General features: G+C 42.7%; 1 protein-coding gene across 5 annotated transcripts in view; it reads right to left on the reverse strand.

Moving 5' to 3' along the window:
• The window catches only part of RALY (RALY heterogeneous nuclear ribonucleoprotein), a 128,335-nt gene that overhangs the window by 82,159 nt on the left and 32,867 nt on the right, over positions 1-13,309 (reverse strand). For all 5 annotated transcript variants that reach the window (XM_023725259.1, XM_023725268.1, XM_023725270.1 and 2 more), the window contains exon 2: positions 112-194. The gene's annotated coding sequence lies outside the window, so the exon portion shown is untranslated. The remainder of the gene's footprint in view (positions 1-111; positions 195-13,309) is intronic.

Consider the following 13,309-nt stretch of genomic DNA (forward strand, 5'->3'; position numbering starts at 1 on the left):
AGTTCTACTCTGTCCTATAGGGTCGCTACGAGTTAGAACCGACTTGACAGCAACAGGTATGGGTAGTGTCCCTGCATCTTGGCCCAAGCTTGCCCAGATACCCTCACTCACCAGTACCAAGGCTGAGTTCAGCCAGCTGTTTCCTCCTTTGGATTACAGGGACAGCACCAGCTGCCTCTAGGAACAGGACTCGCCTGCAACAGAGACAGAAGTCAGTCAAGGGTCTTGCTCAGGATAGGCATAAACTTAGGTCAATGCAGGCATTCAGAGTTTCTGCCCTCATTAAGTTTGCATCCTAGTCAAAGATACAAAGGAATTAATAATTGAATATATAATTTCAGGTAGTACTAAGTGCTATGAAGAAAAATAAAACAAAGAGAAGGAAGAATGACAAGGGGTGGGAGTGGAGTATATTTTAGACAAAATGGGCCTCTCCAGAAGGTGACATCTAGACAGAGATCTGAATGAAGTAAGCGAGTAAGAAGACATGTGAAGATCTGAGAGGAAAGTGTTGGGGGTGGGTGGCAGTGGCGATGGTGAATAACAAGTGCAAAGGCCCTGAGGCAATAATAGACAAGAATGAGCTTGGTATGTCTGAGGAACAAGAAAGTCAATATAGCTAGAATGCAATGAGTGATGGGGAGAATGAGATAGTAGAGATACATGGAAGAACTAATGTTCCTTATTTTACATGAGAAAAACTGAGGCTCAGAAGTTAGGTGACTCGCCCAAGATCAAAATTAAGTCAGTGACAGAACTGAGAATGGAACTCAGGCTTCCTAAACAACTTTCTGTCTCACTTCTGGGTCAGATTCCTCCAGGCTTAGATAACCTAGACCCCAGCTAGGAGAAACTTTCAAGCACTCGGAGGTTGGTGTCAGGTTCCTCCGCAAACACATTACTCTGCTGAGTGAGGACGGCTGAAGAACACAGAAACCCCTATATATTCCCAGGAATGTGGGGTAGAGGTGACTCTGGGCTAAGAAGAATACTAGCTCACATCAGGCACTGTTGTAAACCCTTCATTTGTATTAACTTATTTAATCTTTACAATAATCTTGTTAGGTTAGTGTGCTATTATATTCCCCTTTTTACTAATGGGGAAACCGAGGCCTGGAGAAGTTAAGTAAATCTGCCCAAGTCGCACAGCTAAAAAATGGTGAAGGTGAGATTTGAATCCACGAGGTCCAACTCCAGGGCTTGCCTCTTAACCATACACTATAACACTTCTCAAAAACAGAAGAAAAAAGGCAGGAAATATTTTCTCTAGTCCTAGCTTGGGTGCTAACCAAAAAGGCTGGCAGTTCGAATCTACCAGCCGCTCCTTGGAAGCCCTATGGGGCAATTCTACTCTGTCCTATAGGGCTGCTATAAGTCGGAGTTCACTTGACAGCAAAGGGGTTTTTTTTTTTTCAATCCTAGCTGACATGGTTCAGAGCCCCCAACCATTTACACCCAAATCTGAGATCCTCTCCATTTCCATTTACTTCCTGCACAAGCTTTTTACAAAATACAAGTTGAATGGCTCCCATGTCCTTCAGCCAGGAAGTTCCAAAAGCTTCTTTAATCTCTACCTACTGTAATCATAAAGCTATGATGATAATAACAATAGCCCTTTAATAGCCACTAACATTTACTGCACACTTTGAAACAGACTAGGTACTAGACTAAGCACCTTACATGCATTATCTTATTTTAGAGAGGGAGTGAGAGTTGCTCCAAGACATGAGTAGAGGGATCTGTGGGGGACTCTGAGCCTGGAACAAAGCAGCAAGCACATGGTCCTGAAGGATCTCTGCAGCCCCAGGTCAAAGGACTAAGGCAGAGCCACTAGGGGGTGGGTGGTAAGAGGGTCACACAACAAGCACCTCCAATTCACCATGTCCAAACTGAACTCATCTTCTCTCTCCCAGCCTCCATAGCTCAGTGACTGGTATAACCATTTCCCAGGCACTTAAGACTCCAAATGTTTGTGCTCTCAATTCTCCTTCTCTCATTCTCCATTCCCACAATTGCCAACTCTTTGTGGGTTTTTTGCTCTCAAAGCTCGACATCGAAACTGCTCCTCTTTATTACCTGTTGTGTCAACCTCCTCTTGGTTCAGGATCTCATTATGTCTTACCTGCACAGCTGGAATATTTCTTAAAATGTATTGACATTACAATGACAGACTGTTAACAGCAGCCTCCTCCCTGGTCTCTCACTATTCTTCCCCAAACCCCCTGCTCTAGTCCATTGGGTCCATACTGTCAGACTAATGCCACTCCCCTGCTCAAAAAATTCCCAGTCACTGCATTGCTCTCTAGGTATGTTATGATTTGGTTACCACCTTGCCTGTACGACAGGCTTCCCAGCTCCCATACTTTTGTCCATGCTGTTTTCTTGCCTAAAATATCTTTCTTCATTAGTACATATTCAAATCCTTTGTAATCTTCAAGGCCTAGCTAATCTATGAAGTTATCCTGAACCCTTTCTCACCACACTTTCTCTTCCATGTTCCTGAAACATCTCTGGCTTGCAGCTACATCCACCTCTGGCCTCACCATCAGTTAAGGCACCAGGAATACAGTTCCCCTATTCTCCTTCTTGCTTGTAGGGATTCCTACTGCTTCCAGAGAATGGAGATCTAGTCGGTTAAGATTTCTGTTCTCAGTCCTCATACACTTATTGAAGTCTGGATCTGTCTCCTAACAAGAGACCTGGGTTCTAATGCGAGCCTCAGATTCCTCATCTACAAAATGGGAATGCAATTTCCATCCTGCCTACAGTACAGGAATTTTATAAGAATCAATGTGATAGTATGTGAGGAAACGTGAGGAGTTAGAAGACTCTCATCCAGGTCTTTTAACAGTTCTGTCTGCTGAAAAACACTGAGCGCAAATATAAGCCTTCTACACAATCAGTTAAACATTTCCTAGGCCTAGCTGACCTTATTGTGTACATAGCTCTGCGCTAAGGGTTGTAGGGGATACAGGGATGACTGAGAAGAGTCCTCATCCTTAGGCTCCTTAAGGTCCACGGTAGGAAGGTGTCAACTTCCTGCAAAGGACTAGTACCAATGTTAGGCAGTCTCTAAGAGTCCAAAGAGTGCTATGTATTATAAAGGCAGAAAAAGAAACCAGTCTAGTCTGGGGTGGCCTCAGAAGCTTCACAGAAGAAGTGACACAGTCCTTGATGCAAGATGGAAGGTAGAGTGGCAGAAAGACATGGCTACTATGCACCAGGCACTGGGCTGTTATGCTGTTAACCCTCACAATACCCTATGAGGTAGATGATGGCATTCCCATTTTATAGACGAGATAACTGAAAGTGGGTGAGGTTACAGGTAAGTGTGCCAGTGTGCCATTCAAGGTCAAACACCCAGTAAGTAGCAGAGCTAGGATTTGAACGGGGTCTGCACAAATCAAAACCTAAGTGCTTTCCCTTACTTCATGGTCTGCCATAGCAACATGAAAATAGGACCAGATAATCTTTAAAGTTCTTTCTACCTCAAAATTCAATGATTTGGATGAGCATTTAGGGGGGAGGAGGAGCTGCGGCTATGTCTTCCTCATAAGACTGATCTTTAAAAGCAGAATTAGTGTCTTATTCACTATAACATCCCAGGTTATCTGACACAGACCCTGGCAGGTAGGAGGCACTACGGAAGACCCTGGCAGGTAGGAGGCATAACGTATTTGATGATCATGTGAGTGAATAAATGCATAAGTGAATGAATGAACACCCACCCCACAAATCTTGTTCTGAGGTTAAAAGTAAGGTTCAAAATCTCAAACGCCATGTTCTGACTCTCAGCCCCAGAATCTACACTAAATATCTACTAATCTGTTGGCTGAAAGAGCCCTTTTCCCATTCTTCTTTTCACAAACTAGGGGAGAGGTGAGGACAGAAAAGGAAAAGACACAAAGTTTGGTAGAGAGCAGAAAGAGGAAAATGAAATGGAGTGAAAAGGAGAGAAGGGTAAAGAAGGAGAGAAAAAGGAAGAGGGATGCTTGGGCAGGATTGTCTAAGGCCTGGACTTTGGAAAAGGTTTATTTTTCGTTCTGTTTCCAGAACTAGGGATTTTCATTTTCTTTTCTTAAGAGCAGCCAAGAGGAATTCCTCTTTATAAATTTTAAATGAAGGGAATTTGCTTGTCCAGACCCCAGACTAAATCTGTCAGCAGTGGGGCAAAGTGAAGCATTTAAAGTCGTGCTCCTGGGTTCTCCCCACCTCCTTACCACTGTCCTGCCCCAGCCCAACCCCAGCCTGGTATTCCTCTGCTCTCTCCCCTACTGAGGGTTCCAGTAAAAGCTAGCTGCCATTCAGTCACTCGGACTCATAGAGCCCACGTGTAGCAAAGTAGAACTGCACTCCACAGAGTTTTCAATGGCTGTTTTTTTGGCAGTAGATTGCCAGGCCTTTCTTCAGAGGTGCCTCTGGGTGGACTCAAACCTCCAACCTTTCGGTTGGCAGCTGAGTGCGTTAACCATTTACAATACCCAGGGACTCCCTACTAAGGGTTACTCTAGGCTAATTAATTAAGCCCTGAGAGTCTATCCTTCCTTATGGAAAAGGGAACACCAACATCTGAACTCTTTCCCATGGCTTCCTATCAAGAAAGCTTTGTTGAACCCAAAGAGGGAAATGGTTCTCCCTTTCTGCTGTATGAGTGGACAGGGTAAAGATGTGCACAGAGGAGGCAAGGTCCATTAAGAACTCTCCAGATCCTGGGTCCTAATACAACTCACCCTCTTCAGGTCTATAAACAGGTACCCCTCCTTCTTACTAAATTAGTAGAGACAGCACTGAGCTAAGAGTCAGAAAACCTAAAGGCTAGCTCCAGCTTTGTCTCTAATTCACTGTGTGACCTTGGGCAAGTATTTCACCTTCCTTAACCTTAGTTCTCACATCTGTAAAATGAGGATGATAGTATCTGCTCTTCCAAAGGATCTTCTGAAGGATGGAATGAGACTGACAAGAAACAGTTTAACTGTTTGAATCTATGTTTGGTTTGATATGAAGTGGTAAAGGAGGAATACGGGAATGCTTCTTTAAAAAAGAGGGGCTCTACTCTTATGCACGGCTGGTGGGAATGCAAAATGGTACAACAATTTTGGAAAACGATATGGAGCTTCCTTAGAAAGCTAGAAATAGAAATACAATATGATTCAGCAATCTCACTCCTAGGAATATATCCTAGAGAAATAAGAGCCATCACACAATTAAACATCTTCACACCCATATTCACTGCAGCACTGCTCACCACAGCAAAAAGATGGAAACAACCTAAGTGCCCAACAACAGATGAATGGATAAACAAACTATGGTACATACACACAATGGGGTACTATGCAACGATAAAGAACAATGATGAATCTGCAAAGCATCTCACAACATGGATGACATCTGGAGGGCATTGTGCTGAGTAAAAAAAGTCAATCACAAAAGGACAAGTATTGGAAGAGACCACTACTATAAAAACTCATGAAAGGGTTTACACACAAAAAGAAACAATCTTTGATGGTTACAAGGGAGGGGAGGGGTGGGGGTGCAAAACACTAAATACACAATAGGTAAGTGGCAACTTTGGTGAAGGGGTAAGACAGTACACAATATTGGGGAAGCCAGCACAACTTGTTCAGGGTAAGGTCATGGAAGCTCCAAGGACAAATCCAAACTCCCTGAGGGACCGAATTACTGGGCTGAGGGCTGCAGGGACTATGATCTCAGGAAACATCTAGCTCAAATGGCATAATATAGTTTATAAAGAAAATGTTCTACATTCTACTTTGGTAACTACCATCTGGGTGGGGTCTTAAAAGCCTGTGAGCCGCCATCTAAGATACTCCACTGGTCTCACCCCTTCAGGAGCGAGGGAAAATGAAGGAAACCAAAGATAAAAGGGAAGGATTAGTCCAAAGGACTAACAGACCACAACTACCAGGGCCTCCACCAGACTGAGTCCAGTACAACTAGATGGTGCCCGGCTACCACCACTGACTGCTCTGACAGGGATCACAACAGAGGGTCCCGGACAGAGCTGGAGAAAAATGTGCAACAAAATTCTAGCTCAAAAAAAGACCAGACTTACTGGCCTGACAGAGACTGGATAAAACCCAAGAGAATGGCCCCCTAACACTCTTTTAGCTCAGTAATGAAGTCACTCCTGAGGTTCACCTTTTAGCCAAAGATTAGACAGGCCCGTAGGGCAAAACGAGACTAAAGGGGCATACCAGTCCAGGGGCCAGGACTAGAAGTCAGGAGGGGACAGGAAAGCTGGTAATAGGGAACCCAAGGTTGAGAAGAGAGAGTACTGACATGTCATGGGATTGTTAACCAATGTCATAAAACAGTATGTGTACTAACTGTTTAATGAGATGCTAGTTTGTTCTGTAAACCTTCATCTAAAGTACAATAAAAAAATAAATAGAAATAAAAAGGGGGGGCTTTATCACCTTTCAGTTGAAAAGATCTGCTCTGAGTGAAGGAATTAGGAAGTGCTGTGGCAGACACAGTGTCCCTGTCGGTACCCCCATGAAAAGACAGTCAGGCACCAACCAAGACTAGAAAAAGCTCAAGAACTACGTGCCTGTAAATCCCAGTGCACTCAAGTAGAGAGAAACTAAGAACCACTAGAAGTCACATACTGCTCAGGGAAAGTAAGAGAAAGGAAGTAATGACCAATTTAGTGGTAAAGAGCTCAAGGCTTTGGAATCAGAGACACCAGGGTTTGAATCCCAGCTCTGCCTCTTACTAGCTTTGTGACCTTAGGCAAGGTACTTATTTCTCTGTGCCTCAACTGCCTACATCTGTTTAAAAAGGTTCCTGTTTCATAGGTTATTGGGAGAAGTAAATGAGACAGCATGGGAAAGCCCTAAGCTCAGGGACTGTCATAAGTGTTCAGTGTTAGGTACTGTTTTTCCATTCGAATATCACAAAAAGAATGAATCAGAAACAACAAAATAGGCCTAGGAGAAAGGAATGAAATGTACATTTACCATTTAAAAACAACAAACAAAAAACCCTGCCCCCCACTCCAAGACACCATAGTAACTCAGAAGTGAAGCCACTCCCAAAGTCCACCTTTCAGCCAACGATTTAGACAGGTCTAGAAAACAATAACATGTGTGAGGAATGTGCTTCTTTGTTCATTCAATCAAGTATAGGAGATCAAATGGGCAACACCTGCCCAAAAGGAAAGAAGAGAAAGCAGGAATGAACAGGAAAACTGGATGAATGGACATGGGGAACCTGGGGTGGATAGCGGGAGAGTGCTGACACATTGAGAGGACTGCAACCAATGTCACAAAATGTGTATACATTTTTGAATAAGAAACTAGTTTACACTGTAAACTTTCACCTAAAGCACAATAAAATTACAAAAGATTACAGCCAAGAAACACCATGGAGAGGCTGTGAATCAGAATTAACTCAATTCGACAGCAACAGGTTTGGTTTCATTTTGGTAGTAAGGTTTTACTAAACTAGATATATACCGAAAACTTAATGGTCTAGAGTTTGGGTTGCAGAACCAATCAAATCCTTCTCTCCACCAAATTAAGTTCTGCGACCATGTTGAATTGTTTAACATTTCAATGCCTCAATTTCATCACTAGTGAAGTGTAAACAAAGACTGCTGCCATCATGTTGACTCGACTCATAACGGTGCTATAGGACAGAGCAGAACTGCCTCAATAGGGTTTCCAAGGCTGTAAATCTTTCTCCCATGGCTAGTGAGTTCGAACCACCAACCTTTTGATTAGCGGCCGAGCGCTTAACCACTGAGCCGCCAGGGCTCCTAAATTTACTATTACCTGTTATATCGTGCCCCACTGCCCAAAGCTGTAATTATTCTCATTATTCCTAATAACCTTTTGATCAGCAGAATTATCCCCATCTTACAAAGGAGGAAACTGAGCCTCAGAGAAGTAACTTGCCTAAACACACAGGGCCAGAAGTAGAACTTAATGGAACCCAGGTCTGACTCCAAAGACTACGTTCTTTCTACTATATACCCTGCACTTTCTTGTGCCCAAAGTTTAGAAGGCCCTTCATATCAAAATAGGCACCAATAATAAAGTTTTAGGAAACTAGACCAAATTCTCCCATCTGGTACCCGATGAAGTAACTGCTGGTTTTCCATGGCTGGGGTAAAGATGGGAAGGGTTGGAATCCAAGTGCACTATAAAGGTGGAAAGTTCCAGAGTTGTAGGACTTATCAGGCCTCCCAAGATGCTGTCAGCCTGTTGTTGCAGTAAGAGAGGGGACAGGGGCTTTTGCTAAATTGGATCCCACACCCTGTAACAAACAGGCAAGAAGCCATGAGAAGTACCTAGGCTGAACTGAAATATCTGTTCCAAACACCCTACACACTGGGAGAGAATACAATCATGTGAACACCTTTGCAAGAATCAGCACATACTCTTCTAAGTGTGAATATTCTCCCTACTTCTGGGAAGCGCTTTACTATGGCCCAGATGACTGGAAGGCAGATTGAAAAGAAGCGCTTCTACCCTTGGGCCAGGCTGTTATTTTGGAGTATTTCATCTAAAAAATAATAGGGAGCTGGTTCTACAGGAGGTATAGGGAAAGCTAGCTGGAGGCTAGGGGAAGGAAAGGAGCAAGGAAGTGAACTAAAGAGAGAAAATTATGGGTAGGACTGGGGCTTGGAAATCAAAGGCTTTTGGTAGTGTGAGGAAGCAAACAAAGGCCCTGGAACAAGAAAGGGAACACTTCAGAGGGACAGGGACAGATTTTGATAGAAGAAATTATCTCCTACACTTAAAAAACATTTTAAAAAAAAGCATGTGAGGGCGAGGCCAGGATGGCGGAGTAGTCAGATGCTTCCTGTGGCCCCTCTTACAACAAAGACCCGAAAAAAAAACAAGTGAATCGATTGCATATTACAATCTAGGAGCCCTGAACATCAAAGGCAAAGTTGAGGAATTGGACTGAGTGGCGGGGAAGGGAGAGATGGTTCCGGAGGCAGCGGTGAGTTGCCAGACCTGACCTGGTGGGAGCCAGTGTCCTTCAGGCTGAATCAGCCCACATGCAGAGTGAGGCAACAAGTGGTGCTTGGGAGTCATCTTCCACACTGGGAGAGGCCCAGTGGCAGAGAGCCTACTCGGCCATCCAGAACCAGTGAAAATCAGCACTCAAGCAGCTAAGAATTTGCGTCTGGCCTACCGCACAGATCAAAAAACACCCCATTTGGGAAAAACCTCTCTCCCATTTACCTCCTACCTCCCCATTCTGCACTGGGTCCCAGGGCAGCTCCAGTGATTGCCGAGTCACCTGGGCCAGAACTAAGACCCGTCACACGCTCTGAGCCATTCTCCTGGCCTTGGAGAGGGAACAAATTAACAAACATGGAAAAAATAAGCTGCTGGCTCCCCTAAGCCAGGAACTCAGGGATGGCACAGCTCCTTTGCCTAGGCACAGGTATAAGCAGTCCACGGACTCTGAATGCCTTTCACCCCTGTCTTAGTTATCTAGTGCTGCTACAAAAGAAATACCACAAGTGGATGGCTTCAACAAAGAGAAATTTATTCTCTCACAGTCCAGTAGGCTACAAGTCCAAATTCAGGGCGTCAGCTCCAAGGGAACTCTTTCTCTGTCAGTTCTGGAGGAAGGTCCATGTTATCAATCTTCCCTTGGTCTGGGAACTTCTCTGTGCAGGAACCTCAGGTCCAAAGGACACGCTCTGCACCCGGCACTGCTATCGTGGTGGTATGAGGTTCCCATGTGTCTCTCCTCACTTCCCTCTTATATATCTCAAAAGAGATTGGCTTAAGACACTATCCAATCTTGTATACCTCATCAGTATAACTGCCACTAAGCCATCTTATTAAACTGAATTTATAACATATAAGGAAACCACATCAAATTACAAAATAGTACACAATTATACAATACTGGGAATCATGACTCAGTCAAGTTGACATATTTTGGGGGGACACAATTCAATCCATGACAACCCCTGCATAGATTTGTGTGGGCCCATTTCAACACTGCAGGCCCTCATTACCACAGTACAACAGGGTATATACCTGAAATCTAACTTCAACTGTGTCAGCTGTGAAGTGGCAGGTTTGTGACATCTGACACTGCTCTGCCCATTAAGCAGATTCCTCACCTGCCCACATCAGGGGCCTGAGGACCAGTGGCTCCACCCACGCCACCTAGCCACCCGCGACAGGGGTCCAAGAGTAAGTGGTGCCCTCCAGTCCTTACAGCCAACAGCACTGGGCACTCATAGTCAGGCTGCAAAACCCACCCACCTACGTGCTATACGGAACAGGGACACGCTTTCTTCTCGGACACTTGGGGGCGGCTGTCAGCACCCTGCCTTGCTCAGCATGTGACCCCCTGCTGCGGCCAGATGCCTGGGCCTATACCAATTACCCATACCTGTCTAGAACTGTAGGTGAGAGCATGCACCACACACTTGGTGGCCGACTATCTGGACACCTGAGCTGAATCCATACAGGACGAACAGGTGGACTCCTGGACTCACATACTTAGTGGCAGGTCTGGCCATCTGGCAGCAGGACGTTGGAGTTTCAGAGGCGCCAGTGACTGGGCCAGCTCACATGAGCAGCCTATCTATCTGGGCATATCAAAACAAAACAAGAAGCTAGGACACAGTAAGCAAACAGAAAATAAATATGGTAACTTACTGATGGCTCGGAGACAACAGTCAATATCAAATCACATAAAGAGGCAGACCATGAAGTCTTCAGCAAGCTCTCAGAATAAAGAATCAAGAAATTTTCTGGAGGAAGAGACTTTCTTGGAATTACCGGAGGCAGAATACAAAAGATTAATGTACAGGACTCTTCAACAGATCAGGAAGGAGACCAGGCAAAACCAGATTAGAGAAGAGCATAATGACAAATTTAACAGGCTATAAGAATCCACAGAGAGATAGCGATCAGAAATCCAGAAGATTAACAATAAAATTTCAGAATTAGACAACTCAATAGGAAGTCATAGGAGCAGAATTGAGGCAATGGAAGTCACAATTCACGACACTGAAGATAAAGCACTTGACACCAACTTATTTGAGGAAAAATCTGATAAAAGGATTTTAAAAAATGTAGAAACCCTAAGAATTATGTGGGACTCTATCTAGAGGAATAACCTACAAGTGACTGGAGTCCAGAATGGGGGGGATAACAGAAAACACAGAGAGAATTGTCGAAGATTTGTTGGCAAAAAACTTCCCTGATATCATGAAAAATGAGAAGATATCTATCCAAGATGCTCATCGAACCCCACATAAGGTAGATCCCAAAAGAAAGTCACCAAGATGCCAAAAACAAAGATAAAGAGAGAATTTTAAGAGCGGCTAGGGATAAACGAAAAGTCACCAACAAAGGAAAGTCAATAAGACTAAGCTCGGACAACTCAGAAGAAACCATGTAGGCAAGAAGACAATGGGATGATATATACATATATAAAGCCTTGAAGGAAAAAAATTGCCAGCCAAGAATTATATATCCAGTAAAACTGTCTCTCAAATATGATGGTGAAATTAGGTCATTTCCAGATAAACAGGAGTTTAGGGAGTTTGTAAAAACCAAACCAAAATTACAAGAAACACTAAAGGGAGTCCTTCAGTTAGAAAATCAATAACATCAGATAATAACCCAAGACTAGAACACAGGATAGAGCAACCAGATATCCACCCAGATACGGAAGTCACAAAAATAAATCAAAGCTAAAGCACTGAAAATAGTGAAAAAGAGATGTCAATATGTAAAAGATGACAACATAAAACAAAAAACAGGGACTAAAAAATGTAGACATAGATTTTTCATATGGAGACGAAGTCAAGGCAATATAAAGAAATAACAGACTGGTTTAAACTTACAAAAATAGGGGTAAATATTAAGGTAACCACAAAGGAAACTAACAATCCTACAAGTGAAAATAAAAAAACTAGAAAAATATAAAGACTCAGCAAATACAAAATCAACAACAATGAAAAAGATGAAAAGAAAATACATAAAAAAAGACTCAGCACAAAAATTAAATGGAGCAAATCAACTGTCAACAACACAAAAAAAAGACAGCAAAATGATAGCACTAAACTCATACCTATCAGTAATTACACTGAATGTAAATGGACTAAATGCACCAATAAAGACACAGAGAGTGGCAGAACGGATAAAAAAAACATGACCCACCTATATGCTGCCTACAAGAGACACCCATTAGATTTACAGACACAAACAAACTGAAACTAAAGGATGGAAAAAATATATCAAGCAAACAACACTCAAAAAAGAGCAGGAGGGGCAATATTCATCTCTGACAAAATAGACTTTAAAGTAAAATCCACCACAAAGGATAAAGAAGGACACTACAGAATGATTAAAGGATCGGTACAGCAGGAAGACGTAACTATAATAAAAATTTACGCACCCAACAACAGGGATCCAAAATACATAAAACAAACTCTAACAGCATTCGAAAGAGAAATAGACAGCTCCACAATAATAGTAGGAGACTTCACCACACTACTTTCAGTGAAGGATAAAACATCCAGAAGGAAGCTCAATAAAGACACGGAAGATCTAAATGCTACAACTTGATCTGACACATACCGAACACTCCACCCAACAGCAGCCAAGTATACTTTCTTTTCCAATGCACATGGAACATTCTACAGAACAGACCACATATTAGGCCATAAAGCAAGCCTTAACAGAATCCAAAGCATCGAAATATTACAAAGCATCTTTTCTGGCCATAAAGCCTTAGAAGTAGAAATCAATAACAGAAAAAGCAGGGAAAAAAATCAAACACATGGAAACTGAACAATACCTTGTTCAAAAACTACTGGGTTACGGAAGAAATTAAGGATGGAATAAAGAAATTCAAAGAATTAAACAAGAATGAAAATACATCCTACCAGAATCTTTGGGACACAGAAAAAGCAGTGCTCAGAGGTCAGTAAGCAATAAATGCACAATCCAAACAGAAGAAGAGGCCATAATAAAAACATTAACCCCAAAACTGGAACAAGTAGAAAGAGAGCAGCAGAAGAAACCCTCGGGTGCCAAAAGAAAGTAGCGAGAATTAGAGCAGAATTAAATGAAATAGAGAACAGAAAAGCAATCGAAAAGAGTTAATAAGATCAAAAGCTGGTTCTTTGAAAATATCAACAAAATTGATAAACCACTGGCCAAACTGACAAAAGAAAAACAGGAGAGGAAGCAAATAACCCAAATAAGAAATGAGATGGGTGATATCACAACAGACCCAACTGAAATTAAAAGAATCATAACAGAATACTATGAAAAAATGTACTCTAATAAAT

Source organism: Trichechus manatus, unplaced genomic scaffold, assembly GCF_000243295.1.
Source record: "Trichechus manatus latirostris isolate Lorelei unplaced genomic scaffold, TriManLat1.0 scaffold00008, whole genome shotgun sequence".
NCBI classification, from domain to species: domain Eukaryota; kingdom Metazoa; phylum Chordata; class Mammalia; order Sirenia; family Trichechidae; genus Trichechus; species Trichechus manatus.